We start from the raw sequence: 13,277 nt of genomic DNA on the forward strand, positions 1-13,277 counted from the left end.
ATTTTAACAGCAATTTTAATTGGAAACACAGCCGTCAATATTTGGTTTTTAATTCGGTTTTTATTGGGGTTTATATTTTTGTGTTTTTGTATTTTTGTATTTGTGTATAGTATCTGTTCTTTAAATATGCTGTGAACCGCCCTGAGTCCTACGGGAGAAGGGCGGTATATAAATTAAATTATTATTATTATTATTATTAAAGGTTACTTCTGTCCTTACCCAAATAGTATATAGGAGGATTCTATACAGACACATAAACACTCATCATCATCATCAACATCAAAGGAAGATTAGACTGAAAAAAAATCACTTTGCTTTTGTGTCCATATTCTCAGAACAGTAGAATAGGACATCGTTCCATTATGAAGATAAATTAATTAGGAAAAAAGCAACCCTTCCTTTCATGTCAAAGCAGTCCTGCTTTGAACATTGTCCGTACTAAAGCTTTAATCTATTCTCTATCCTTAGGAACCATAGAAAGCTACAATGAACGGCCCTGGGGGTGGAGGGGGGGTGTAATCTCCCACTCTATTTCTCTCTTTTTTCCTTCCTTAACTTAAAATTTGAAAAATCACCATACAGGTAGTCCTCAATTTATTGACTGATTTTTGAAGAGTGATCCAAACTTCCGATGGTTGGAGCCCCACTCTCCGTGGAAACTTCGGACGCTCCAGCAACTTGGATGCCAAAAAGTTTGTAAAACTGGGTCATGGTTTACAACTTAAGATTGCAGTGGGGGGTGCTCATTATAGTCATAACTTGAGGACTCTCCAGAAACGTCTTCGAAAGCAGGACTCGCACCACCCCGGCCCATGCGTTTGTTGACACATTGATGTTCCCCACACAGGAGCGATTGTGCTGGCTCGGCTGACCTGCATTTTGCTTCGCTTCAAAGGGAGAAAACGAATACAGGTAGTCCCCGACATACGACAGTTCATTTAGTGACCGCCTGAAGTTACAGCAGCACTGAAAAAGTGACTTATGACCATTTTTCACACAACTGTAGTAGCATCCTCGTGAGCAGAAATTCAGACGCTCGGCAACTGACTCGTATTTATGACAGTTGCAGTGTCCGGCGGTCATGTGATCCCCTTTTGCCTCCTCCTGACAAGCAGTGTCAGTGGGGAGGCCAGATTCACTTATGAACCATCTGACTAACTTAACAACTGCCGTGATTCACTAACAACGGGTGGCAAAAGAGGTCATAATTCACTTTACAACCATCTCGCTTAGCAACGGAAATTTTGGACTCCGTTGCGGTGGTAAGCCGAAGACTCATCAACAAAGATGATTAGGGGACTGGAGGCTAAAACATATAAGGAACAGTTGCTGGAATTGGGTGCGTCTAGTTTAACAAAGAGAAGGACGAGGGGGGGACATGATAGCAGTGTTCCAATATCTCACAAAGAAGAGGGAGTCAAGCTATTCTCCAAAGCGCCTGAAGGCAGGACAAGAAGCAACGGATGGAAACTGATCAAGGAGAGAAGCAATCTAGAACTAAGGAGAAACTTCCTGACGGTTAGAACAATTAACCAGTGGAACAACCTGCCTCCAGAAGCTGTGAATGCTCCAACACTGGAAGTTTTTAAGAGGAGACTGGACAGCCATTTGTTTGAAATGGTGTAGGGTTTCCTGCCTGAGCAGGGGGTTGGACTAGATGACCTCCAAGGTCCCTTCCAACTTTATTATCATCATCATCATCACCATCACCATCACCATCATCATCACTACTACTACTACTACTACTACTACTACTACTACTACCTGTAGAGTGACATATAAGCAGGAGAAGATTTGTTCAAGCGTCGTCTTCCTCCTCGTAGGTGGTGATTTCACGGAGCTTTTGGGGATTGTGGAAGACGTTGTCATGATGGAGAGAAATATCCAGTGTGGTGGGCTCGGGCAATCTCGGATATAAATGAGTGTTTTCCTTCCACATCCCTTTCCAGAGCCCCATTTGAGAAAAGCATGTGGAGTCTCCTCGTGAATGGATGGCCTCCTCCAGCTGCAAGTAAAGCAGAGAAGATGAATGTAAGAAGAAGAATAACCTTGGTGGAACATCCTCCCCCATCTCCTGCCGGGTGCTGGGGATGCTTGTCACTTCTTCAGCTTGTCACTTCGGCTCTCTTCCCTGCGGGCTGCCGTGGAGAAATTAAACAAACAGTCACCCTTCCATAAATATTTAGCTTCCACTGTTTTTAAAGAAGAAGTGCAGCCCGGCAGACAAAAACAAATCAGACTTCACTAGTGTTTGCACGACTCTGAGTGGCTGAGAAGCTCTGTCTTCTGCAGAGATTTGGCTTAAATTTGGGGGGTGGGGAGCGAGGAAGGGACTTCATAATATGGTTTCCTTGGCTTTGGAAGAGGTGCGAAGTCATTGCTGCGTCTTGAGAATCTCAAAAGTCGGTTTTTAGGCTGACTTTTCCAAGCACTAGTGGGCGAGGTGAAGTTGAACTGCAGCTCCCTAACTCAAACCTAGCCACAGTGTTGCTCAGTTGTGAAGGGCGAGGGGAATTGCTTCCCAACATCTGGATGAAGTTGCAGTTTACATTTGAAGTAAGAAGACTCCCTTTAGCCGAGAGGAGAACATTTAGGTGTGTGCCACATAGCCTTTAGGAGCACACCAGCTCCTTTTGCACAAACTTTTATTTGGATAAACAATTTCTTGGGTTACATTTCGCTCTACTTTGCCTCAGCCTCTCCCAGACTATGGAGCTGCTACCAAGTTTAGTGTTTGGTATTAAGTATCATTTAGCACAACAGTCAACTGTGTGAGGAATAGTTGGACAGGGAGTCCTTGACTTAATAACCACAATGGAGCCCAAACTTTTGGCTGCTAAGCAAGACAGTTGTGAACTTTGCTCCATTTTACGATCTTTCTTGCTACAGTTGTTAAGTGAATCACTGCCGTTGTTACGTTACTAACACGATTATTAAGTGAATCTGTCTTCCCTATTGACTTTGCTTTGTCTCAGAAGAGTGCAAAAGGTGATCACATGACACCTAGACCAGGGGTGGGCAACCTTGGCTCTTTTATGACTCATGGACTTCAACTCCCAGAATTCCTGAGCCAGCATGGCTGGCTCAGGAATTCTGGGAGTTGAAGTCCACGAGTCATAAAAGAGCCAAGATTGCCTACCCCTGCCCTAGACACTGCAACCGTCGTAAGTACAGGTCAGTTGCCAAGCCTCTGAATTTTGATCACATGGCCGTGGGGAGGCCGCAGTGGTTGTCAGCATGAAAAATGGTCATGTCATGTCACTTTTTTCAGGGCCGTTGAAACTTCAGACGGTCACTAAACAAATGCTGTAAGTCTAGGACCGCCTGTATATTTCCGTTTCTGGAAATGGATAGGGCTTTACGGCCATTTGTTTTCTCCCAAGGTCTCATTGCCACAACAAAGGCAAGATTTCCTGTCATTTGGGGCATGAGACAAAAGATGAAGTCAGGCCTAGGATAGCCTAGGAAAACAAACCAAGATAGCTTCTTCTCTGAAACATAGAAGAAAGATTCTGATAATCCTGGCTGGGGGTCACACGTATGCAACATGGGTCTTAATGATTATTGCGCTTACCTTCCCACCAGGGGTTACATGAAGTTTTTCACTTCTTATGTATAACATCCCCATCAGTAGAGGCATAGTAGGCCAGGCAATAACCCCCATATGGGTGCTCTTTAGCCAGTCACAAGGAAAACATAACCTATGCGAGGAAGAGTCTCAGTCATCCAGGTAAAGTTGTCTGAAGGTTGAGTCGTGGCAGCTGGAGTTACTGTCATGTGTTAATTTGAGCCAGCTTTAGACCTTCAGACAACATCACTTGGATGATTGAGAATCTTCATTGAATATTGCAATGTGCTTTGAGGAAGATACCCCTGGGGTTGGTGTGGGAGGTACATTCCATGCTACATTCCACTGACTCTCTGCCTAACTAACTGGCTCCGACTGACGAAGTTCGTCATATTGAAAGATTGTAAACATAGTCAACGGTTTCCCATTGCGATTGTTTCGCTTAATGTCTGATGGATGGAAACTGATCAGTGAGAGATTCAACCTAGAAATAAGGAGAAATTTTCTGACAATGAGAACATTCAACCGATGGAACAGCTTGCCCTCAGAAGTTGTAGGTGCTCCATCACTGGAGGCTTTCAAGAAGAGACTGGACAGCCACTTGTCAAGAATGGTATAGGGCAGTGGTGGCGAACCTATGGCACGGGTGCCAGAGGCGGCACTCAGAGCCCTCTCTGTGGGCACGCACGCCGTCACCCCAGTCCTAGGCCTTCAGCTTGGTTTTATAAAACCTTTTCACTTTAGACCTCCGCCGCCGTGTACAAAAAAAAAAAAAAAAAGGTTCAATCAATCAGTCAATTTCAACTTCTCTTGGGAAAAAAAAGATCTTGCAAAGTTGGAATTGATTGATTGAACTTTTTAGTCCCACCCAGTCTGCTGTTACCACCGCAGCCACGCCCACCCAATGGGCCACACCCATCCAATGGGCCACACCCACCCGGCACCCGACGATGCATAAGTGGGTTTTGGGTTGCAGTTTGGGCACTCGGTCTCTAAAAGGTTCGCCATCACTGGTATAGGGCAGTGATGGCAAACCTTTTAGAGACCGAGTGCCCAAACTGCAACCCAAAACTCACTATTTATCGCCGGGTGCCAGGTGGGCGTGGCCCACTGGGTGAGCTTGGCTGTGGTCATGGCAGACTATGTGGGTGTGGGCAAGGAGGGCGTGGCCACCTTGATGTTGCTCATGGGGAGGGATGCCTATGGGAGACAGGCAGGGCTGGGGGAGATCCAGGGGGTCTCTGGCAGGTGGGGTGGTGGGCAGGAGGCTCGTCCTGCGGAGTGAGGTGAGGCAGGGCGGGGGTGCCATTGTCGCAGGGCAAGGCGAGGCGGGCTGGGGCGGCTGCCTGACACCATTGGTCCCCACACACAGAGGCCAGCGAGCCCATGGGGGCCGACAGTGTCCATCAGCAGCCACAGCCTGCTGGCCCCTCGACCAGCGCACTCTGGGACTCCGCAGCCCGCTGCCAGCAGTTCAGAGAAGCCGCCTTTGAGCTGGACAGCTAGCCGACAGCTGACGAGGCGATGCAGTGGGTCATGCCCGGGAAAAGGAGAGCATGCGAGGCCAGGAGGGATGGGATGGGGGGGGGGGAGGGAAACTAGCCGTGCTGGGATGCATCCGGCCACATGGGACCTTGGCAAGTTAGCAGGTGGCTGGTTGAAGAGGGACGGTTGCCATCTCTGAGGCATGGTGCGCGTGCCCACAGAGAGGGCTCTGAGTGCCGCCTCTGGCACGCGTGCCATAGATTCACCACCACTGGTATAGGGTCTCCTGCTTGAGCAAGGGGTTGAACTAGATGACCTACAAGATCCCTTCCAACTCTGTTACTGAGTTGTCAACCTCATCTGTGGTTACCTGTACACGTATTTACATATTTGAAGTAACTATAATGGAAAGACTCAGTGAGACAATTCCAGTAATTATTTCTGAATTAACCAGTGTCTTAAATTATTTAGGATCACATACTTGACTTAAATGTAAAAGGAACCTATTTAGGGATCTGCATTTTTAAATCATTCATTTATTTATGATTGAGAGATAAATTGAGATCAATTTGTCTAAATTTAGACAAATTTGATCCATATAGCTTCACTCAGTTTCTAATGTTGCCCAGCATTCAATTCGTTTTGGCCTGTTTCCATGTCCATTTGTGACTTTTCTCTTTTTTGTTATGCATGTGTGCATTAAACAAAACACAAAATATTCTGTGCGGTACTTTTAACATTCATTTTTTTTTTAATAGTTGTATATTTGGGTAACTTTCCCCCATACAGTCTTCTCTGTGGAATTTTTGAGTTGCAGACTCCAGTAAAAAAAAAAAAAAGCTTAAAAAAGAGCAGATTTTGGTGTAATCAATTTTGTGAAATATGGATTTATGATATCTTTCAGCTCTTGGTTGTGTTGCAATGCTGTAAAGCTGCAAAAGGTTGAGCTGGATCCTCGTTAAAAGCCAATATATTCATATATTCATTTAAACATCATAAGAATACGAACTAATGTTTGATTTAGTTTAGATGACACAGAAGGAAATCCCCCTTTTTTTTTTTTTTAGTTTTGGACACAATTCAATGGATTGTTATACTAGCTGAAATGAATAGATCTGTTTCTTTGAAAACCCGCATAATGAAAGTGAAAAAAACATCATTATCTTTATTACGGTCATTAACCAGCACAAAGCAAATCAGGAATACATATAACCATGGATCTATAGCCGAAGACTGTTATTTTTTTTTAAGGTACATACAAGGAATTTTAGCTAAAAAGAATACTAAGAATAGAAAATATTAACCGTAATGAGTCAGTCTAATGCGAGAATGAATTTAACAGCGAAATTAAAAAATTGAAGTGGACGACTCCAAACAAAACAATAAAATCAACTGGAAAGAATTTAAGGAAAGCGAGGACGTACATTTTCCCCTCTCCCTGTTCTATTGAAACATAAAAATAAACTAAAAACCTTTTTTACTATTTTAGATATTATCACATAGGCCAGCACAGTTGCCACATTCCATGAGAGAATTCTTTGCTTCAGAGTTTTAATGGCCCCCTTTTATCGTTGTGCGCTTCCACAGTCTGGCATTGTGCAACAAACACAGTGTAATCCTCTGTAGATGCCTGCAGCTTATTTCGGTTTCCCTGAAGGTCGTGACCCTTGCAATCTAATCTCATCACATATTTTAGACGTTTTTTTATAATTTTGCTGGGAACTGAAAATTAAGAGACAATTGTTCGGATCTTTTAGTCCAATTTCCTCCTGTGTTTACACACGCCGAAGAATTTCAGCCACGCTTGCACCTTTGCATCAAAAACCCCAGTTTTAAAGGTGAGGGAGAAAAATGCAAGGCTTTGAGTGCCTTGAAGCTAACTTTGAAAAAGCATTTTACATTGCTTTATCTTCTTTGCATTACTCCAGTTGAAAACCATGGGGCAGCCTGGGGAATTAATATCACTTAAAGGCAGGTTTCAACCCCTGTTCTGAGCGAAGAGCTTTGGCGTAGCACATTATTCCCCGGTCTGCACCATATGCAATATTAATAGTTTTCTAAGTTTCAGGTTTATAATAGCCATTCCATCTTAATCAGAAGGCAGTGTTGTTCTTTGAAATGGTTCCATTATATGGAACTTCCTGGATAAGACATGTAAGGTGCAAATATCCCAACTATTATCACATCTCCTAAAGATGCCTGAAAACCCCTTAAATAAATACAAAGAGTTTAAAAAAAAAAAAAACTGACCTTGCTGGAAATTTCACTGGATTTGAGATGGAAACAGTGAAATGATTCAAGATGTCAGGACTAGTGGGCTTTTCCTGATTTCATGTGAATGATGAAAGCCACATTTCTATGTGTAGCATCACAATATGTAAAAGAGGTGAGTGCACTGTTTATTTACATCAGTCTGACCCCCAGCGCTTCTTAACAGATGCTGGTTGCCAACTTTTTAGCAGATTCTGGCCTTTGGGTGCTGACACAGATTTATATTTTTAATCAACTGTCCTCTGTTCATTGCAGGAAAATCTTAACCCTCACTTGTAGACTTAACCTTTTGCTAGCTTTCTCAAATGCGGAATTTCTTTGATGGAGTATAGCATGCAACACTATCCTTAAGAATAGTTACACAGCTTTGTTTCCTTAGTCCCTGGAAAACAGCCAGATTTATGAGCTGCCAGTGAAGCTTATTATCTTCTAGATCAGTGGTTCTCAACCTTCTTAATGCCGCGACCCCAACCGGTCGTAAGTCGAGGACTAAACCGGTCGTAAGTCGAGGACTAAACCGGTCGTAGGTCGAGGACTACCCAATCGGTCGTAAGTCGAGGACTTTCCCTGCCCGGGAGCGCCGCGCATGCGTGGTTCCGCCCCCTGCGCTGGCCAAGGCGTAGCTGGCAAGCGGCAGAGATGGAGCAGGCCGACCACCAGCTGGCCCAGCCCAAGGGAGGTAAGGCACCTGCCAGAAAATGGGGAAAAAATGGTGGACAAAAAAAATGGCAGACAAAAAAAATGGCAGACAGTCTTGCTTGGCGACCCCCATGAAATGGTCAATCGACCCCAAATGGGGTCCCGACCCACAGGTTGAGAACCACTGTTCTAGATGGACAGATCCTTCTAAACCACTCTTTTTGGATCCTGGTTTACTGATTAAACCAGGGGTGTCAAACTGCTGGCCCGTGGGCCGGATGCATCATGCTGAAACCGCGCCAGCAATGGAAAAAAAGTCGCGATACGTCGCGGCATGTCACGTGACACTGCAAGTTTGACACCCCTGGATTAAACTGTCATAGCCTCGAATGTACATAGCCATAATCAACAACTGGGCTCACACATTGCATTCAACTGCAAACAAATATGTATTGTGTTGGATTTGGGCATATATGTGATTCCAGGAGAAGTTGCATGAAAATATTCGGCCATGTGATAATTTGGGTTGTCCGGCTTTCAAAGAGTTTGCGTTAGAAGTGACCAAAATGCACAGAACCATAGGCAACATGACACGAGGCAAGGATGTCCTTTCATTTTATTCAATGGCTTCAAGGCAGGTGAGCAGATTGTGGCAGATTTGTAACAATGTGCATTTATGGAGAAATAACTTTCCTTTCTCCTGTAATTCCCAAAGTTGAGCTTCCTTAACTGGTTGGGAATTTGGGAGGATAACAGAAATATAACAGAATAACAGAGCAACCGTGGAGGTCTTCTAGTCCAGCCCTTGCTCAAGTAGGAGACCCTATATTATTTCAGACAAATGGCTGTCCAGTCTCTTCTTAAACATCTCCAGTGATGTAATATCCACAACTTTTGAAGGAAAGCCATTCCACTGGTTAATTTTTCTGACTGTCAGGAAATTTCTCCTCAGTCCTAAGTCGTATTTCTCCTTGACCAATTTCCAACCATTGTTTCTCGTCCTGCCCTCTTGTGCTTTGGTGAACAACCTGACCCCCTCTTCCTTGTGGCAGCCCCTCAGATACTGGAACACTGCTCTCATGTCTCCCCTATTTCTTCTTTTCTTTAGACTAGCCAAACCCAAGTCCTGCAACCGTTCTTTGTATGTTTTAGTCTCCAGGCCTTTGATCATCCTTGTTTCTCTTCTCTGAATTTTTTCCAAACTCTCAACATCTTTTTTGTGATATAAAATTGTCCGACTTTGAAACAACACTCAACTTGGTGGTGGTGAACTTCATCACCCCACGAATTCCATGGATTAGTTACATGTAGCATTGAAGAGTCCTTTCCTGTCTTCTTTAATGGGTAGTATTGGAGTTGTGAAGCCTCCTTCACACAAAAGGGGGAAATCCTTAATATTGAATTCATGGTGGGAGCTTTGGGCTCAAGTAAGAGTGAAGCCCTTGGGCTCATCTTTTCAGTCACAGGTTTTCGAGCCCCTGATCTCTCTTAAATCTGATGCTTTATTTTGGTTTCCCCTCTGTCCATGCTGGGTGAGATCGTAGCTTCTTCCAAAAACGGAAGGCTTCCAAGATGTGAAACTTTTTTAACCTGGTTTTATCCCATCCACTTTGGTAGAAACAAAGAGAGGGAAATTGTAGGAGTCTAACGAACGATACATGGAATCTGAAGATGGCTGAATAGGATTGCTTGCTCAGCAGTTCTTCTGGGACCTGGGATTTACAAGATCAATTTGGAATATTTTCTCACGTGAAAATGTGCTTATGTGGGTGGGAAGGGGAGGGTGAGAAATACCTAGTACAGCCCCTTGCCTGAATCTGTGCCATGTAGAATTTATATTGCATGCAAATGTTGGTACCATTTTATAAAATCTAGATGGGATGGGATTTTTTTTTTGCCCCTGTAGTGTTAGATGCTGGCTTAAGGGATCCAGAGCAAAATAATTTGAGGTTCAAAGTCTTCTTAAATGTATAGAGATCGGGAGGGGGGTGGAAAATGAAATTCATAATCCTTCTTTTTTTTTAAATTCTCTTTTAACCCCAGAGGAATTCGAGGAATTTTCCCAACCCTTTCTGAAACAATGTGGGTTTTGCAAATCAATATTGTTGAGCAGGATCTTTCTTCTTCTTTTTTTTTTTTTTGAAAGCTCTGGTTTTGTCCTTTTGAATAGAAGTGAGTCTCTGACTTGTCTTCAGTTACTGAAAATGCCTTAGAAGGTTACGTATAAATGGAATTTGGCTGGAATGCCAGTGATAAATGCTTCCGTTTGTGTGCAGTTAGTGTAACTGTACAGCTGCTTGGGATTTTGGTCCTAGGGCAGAGCTGGTGAACTATAAAAGTATCCAAAACTTTGCTTTTTTTTTTTTTAATTGACTCAGCCTGACTCACGCTCACCACTTCCTACAGCCCCGATCGAGAGGAACTATGATTAAGAATTAAATTGTCAAAACAATTTGTTCCACATGGGGAGTGACTCGGATAAGGAAGCTCAAATTTATCCTGCCAACTTTTCTTCATAAATCGGGCACAAAGCTGTTATTAAAGGTCTCCACATGCAAAGTATGCTTTTTTTTAAAAAAAAAAATCATGTTTGACTTGTCATGACTGCCTTTCTGCCAGGTGAAAGAATTTCTGAGGAGGCTTCCAAGTGTCTTTGGTCAAAGGAGAATTCCTAGAGGAGAAGAAGGGATGGGAAAGGATCCATCTATGTAATACATAGGTTCTACGTAATTGTGTTGCTTTTGGTTGGTCCATTAAACAGCCAAGCAGTCTACATCACTAAGCAGCATAATGTGGAAAGAGGGATGCATAAATAGTCAATATTTTCAGCATTGTCCTGGGAATTCATTCTGGTTTTCCTTTTTTGCAGAGATTCTAGTCTTCACAGCACTCCATGAACAAATCTTCAACAATTTAAACTACCAGTTTCTCTTCTCCTGGGAAAACCCCCTGCTCAAGCAGGAGACCCTATACCAGTGATGGCGAACCTTTTAGAGACCGAGTGCCGAAACGACAACCCCAAACCCACTTATTTATCACAAAGTGCCAGGGCCGCATCAGCGTAGTGCCCTCGGGGGGCATGGGGGCGTGGCTCACTGGGTGGGTATGGCCCACTGGGTTGGCATGGCTGCGATTGTCACGACAGACTGGGTAAGCATGGCTGGGGTGGGCAGGGCCATCTCGATGTTGCTCATGGGGGGGACACCTCTGGGGGCCGGGCAGGGTTGGGGAAGATCCAGGGGGTCTCTCTGATGGGTGGGGCAGTGGGCAGGAAGCCCACCATAGATGGGGGGAGGGACGCAATCCTAACTGGGACTGGGGGGCCATGGCACCGATGCGGATCCGGCTTTCCCTGCTCGAGGTGGCCTTTGGCTTGCTGGGTGTGGGCGCGCTCTACGACCTCTACTCGAGCTTGCTAGCTGGCCGCTTCGCCTCCTTTGTGCTGGGTGGGGCTGCTGCTCCAGGCGGCGGCCTAATGGACCTGCGCAAGCTGCTAGCAGCGGCGGCACAGGTGCCCACAAAGAGGGCTCTGAGTGCCGCCTCTGGCACACGTGCCATAGGTTCGCCACCACTGTCCTATACCAAGGGTCCCCAAACTGGGCCACGGCCCACTATCGGGCCATGGCTTACTGGCCACCGGGCCGTGGGACAGGCTGGCCAGTGTGCGCACTCATCCCCACTTGCGCTAGTGCCACAGCTGCAACCTAAATGGGGTGCCGTGCGGTCTAAACGGGGCACCGCATGACCTAAACGGGGCTCTGCACATCCTAAACAGGGCATCATGCAGTGGAAACGGGGCACTGTGCGGCCTAAACAGGATTCCGTGCAGCGAAAATGGGACAGGGATAGTGAGTGACACGTGGGCACTAGTGCTGCCCCGTTTGCGTCATGCACGTGATTGCAGCCCCGTTTGCGTCATGCACATGCACGTAAAATGCTTCCCTTTCCCTCCGGTCCGCCAACCAAGAAAGATTGGGGACCTCTACCCTATACCATTTCAGACAAATTATATCCAATCTCTTCTTGAAAACTTCCAGTGATTGAATACCCACAGCTTCTGGTGGCAAGTTGTTCCACTGATTAATTGTTCTCAGTGTCAGGAGATTTCTCCTTATTTCTAGGTTAAATCTTTCCTTGGTTAGTTTCCATCCATTGCTTCTTGCTCTACCCTCAGGTGCTTTGGCGAATAGGTTGACCCCCCCTCTTCTCTGTGACATCCCCTCAAATATCGGAACATTGTTATCATGTCACCCCGGTCCTTCTTTTCACTAGAGTAGATATACTCAGTTCCTGCAATCATTCTTCATGTTTTAGCCTCCAGCCCCCCTAATCTTTGTTGTTCTTCTCTGCACTCTTTCCAGAGTCTCAACATCTTTTTTTACATCGTGGTGACCAAAACTGGATGCAGTATTCCAAGTGTGGCCTTACCAAGGCATTGTAAAGTGGTATTAATACTTCACGTGATCTTGATTCTATCCCTCTGTTAATGCAGCCCAGCATTGTGTTGGCTTTTTTGGCAGCTGCAGCACACGGCTGGCTCATATTTAAGTGATTGTCCACTAGGACTCTAAGATCCCTCTCACAGTTCCAACTATTGAGCCAGACGTGTCCTGATTTGGTGCTCTCCAGATGTGATGGGATTGCAGTCTCAAGGAAGACCACCTGGCATGATTTAGGAGAATGTTGAGAGTTGTAGTGCCAACTAAACTGGAAGGGAGCAGAGACACGTTAGCTTTTGCTTTTTCCCTTTTAATGAAAAGGGATGCTATTCTAGCTGGCTCTTAAACAATGAAGAGATGCAAGCAACCTTGAGTTGCTGCACCCCAAGGTTAATTAGGGTGACTTTGGTTTTGGAAAATGGGAGGTGGGTGGACTTTTGATCCCTTCTCCTGTCTGACCTTCCAACACTTGGAAGCTGCTTTTCCCAGTGGCTGAATAGTGCTTTAAATGAGAGGCGCCTGTGTTTTTAGAAGATGTGAGTTATTTGGCTTGTATGCTTCATCGCTTAATGCCACACGATAAATTAAACTGGCATCTTGGACTGGTTCCACAAAAGAGGAGGTGCCCCTCAAAACACTTGGTCAGTGTTGCTGAAAGCCAGAGGCTTAATCTTTGAAAAGCAAACCTTCTGTTCGTGAAATTTAATATTCATTATGTTAAATACATGTACACCGGGCGTCCTGTTAGGCTTACCATCTCGGCCTCTCTTTTCCCCCTGCACAGTGGGAAGGTTGCCAGGCTGGGCTGAGCCAATGGCATGACCACCGTCTTGTGACCTCATTTAAGTGAAAGCAAGGCTGTGGTGCTGAATTGC

The sequence above is a fragment of the Protobothrops mucrosquamatus genome, unplaced genomic scaffold, assembly GCF_001527695.2.
Source record: "Protobothrops mucrosquamatus isolate PMUCROS unplaced genomic scaffold, P.Mucros_1.0 scaffold2505, whole genome shotgun sequence".
Lineage (NCBI taxonomy): Eukaryota > Metazoa > Chordata > Lepidosauria > Squamata > Viperidae > Protobothrops > Protobothrops mucrosquamatus.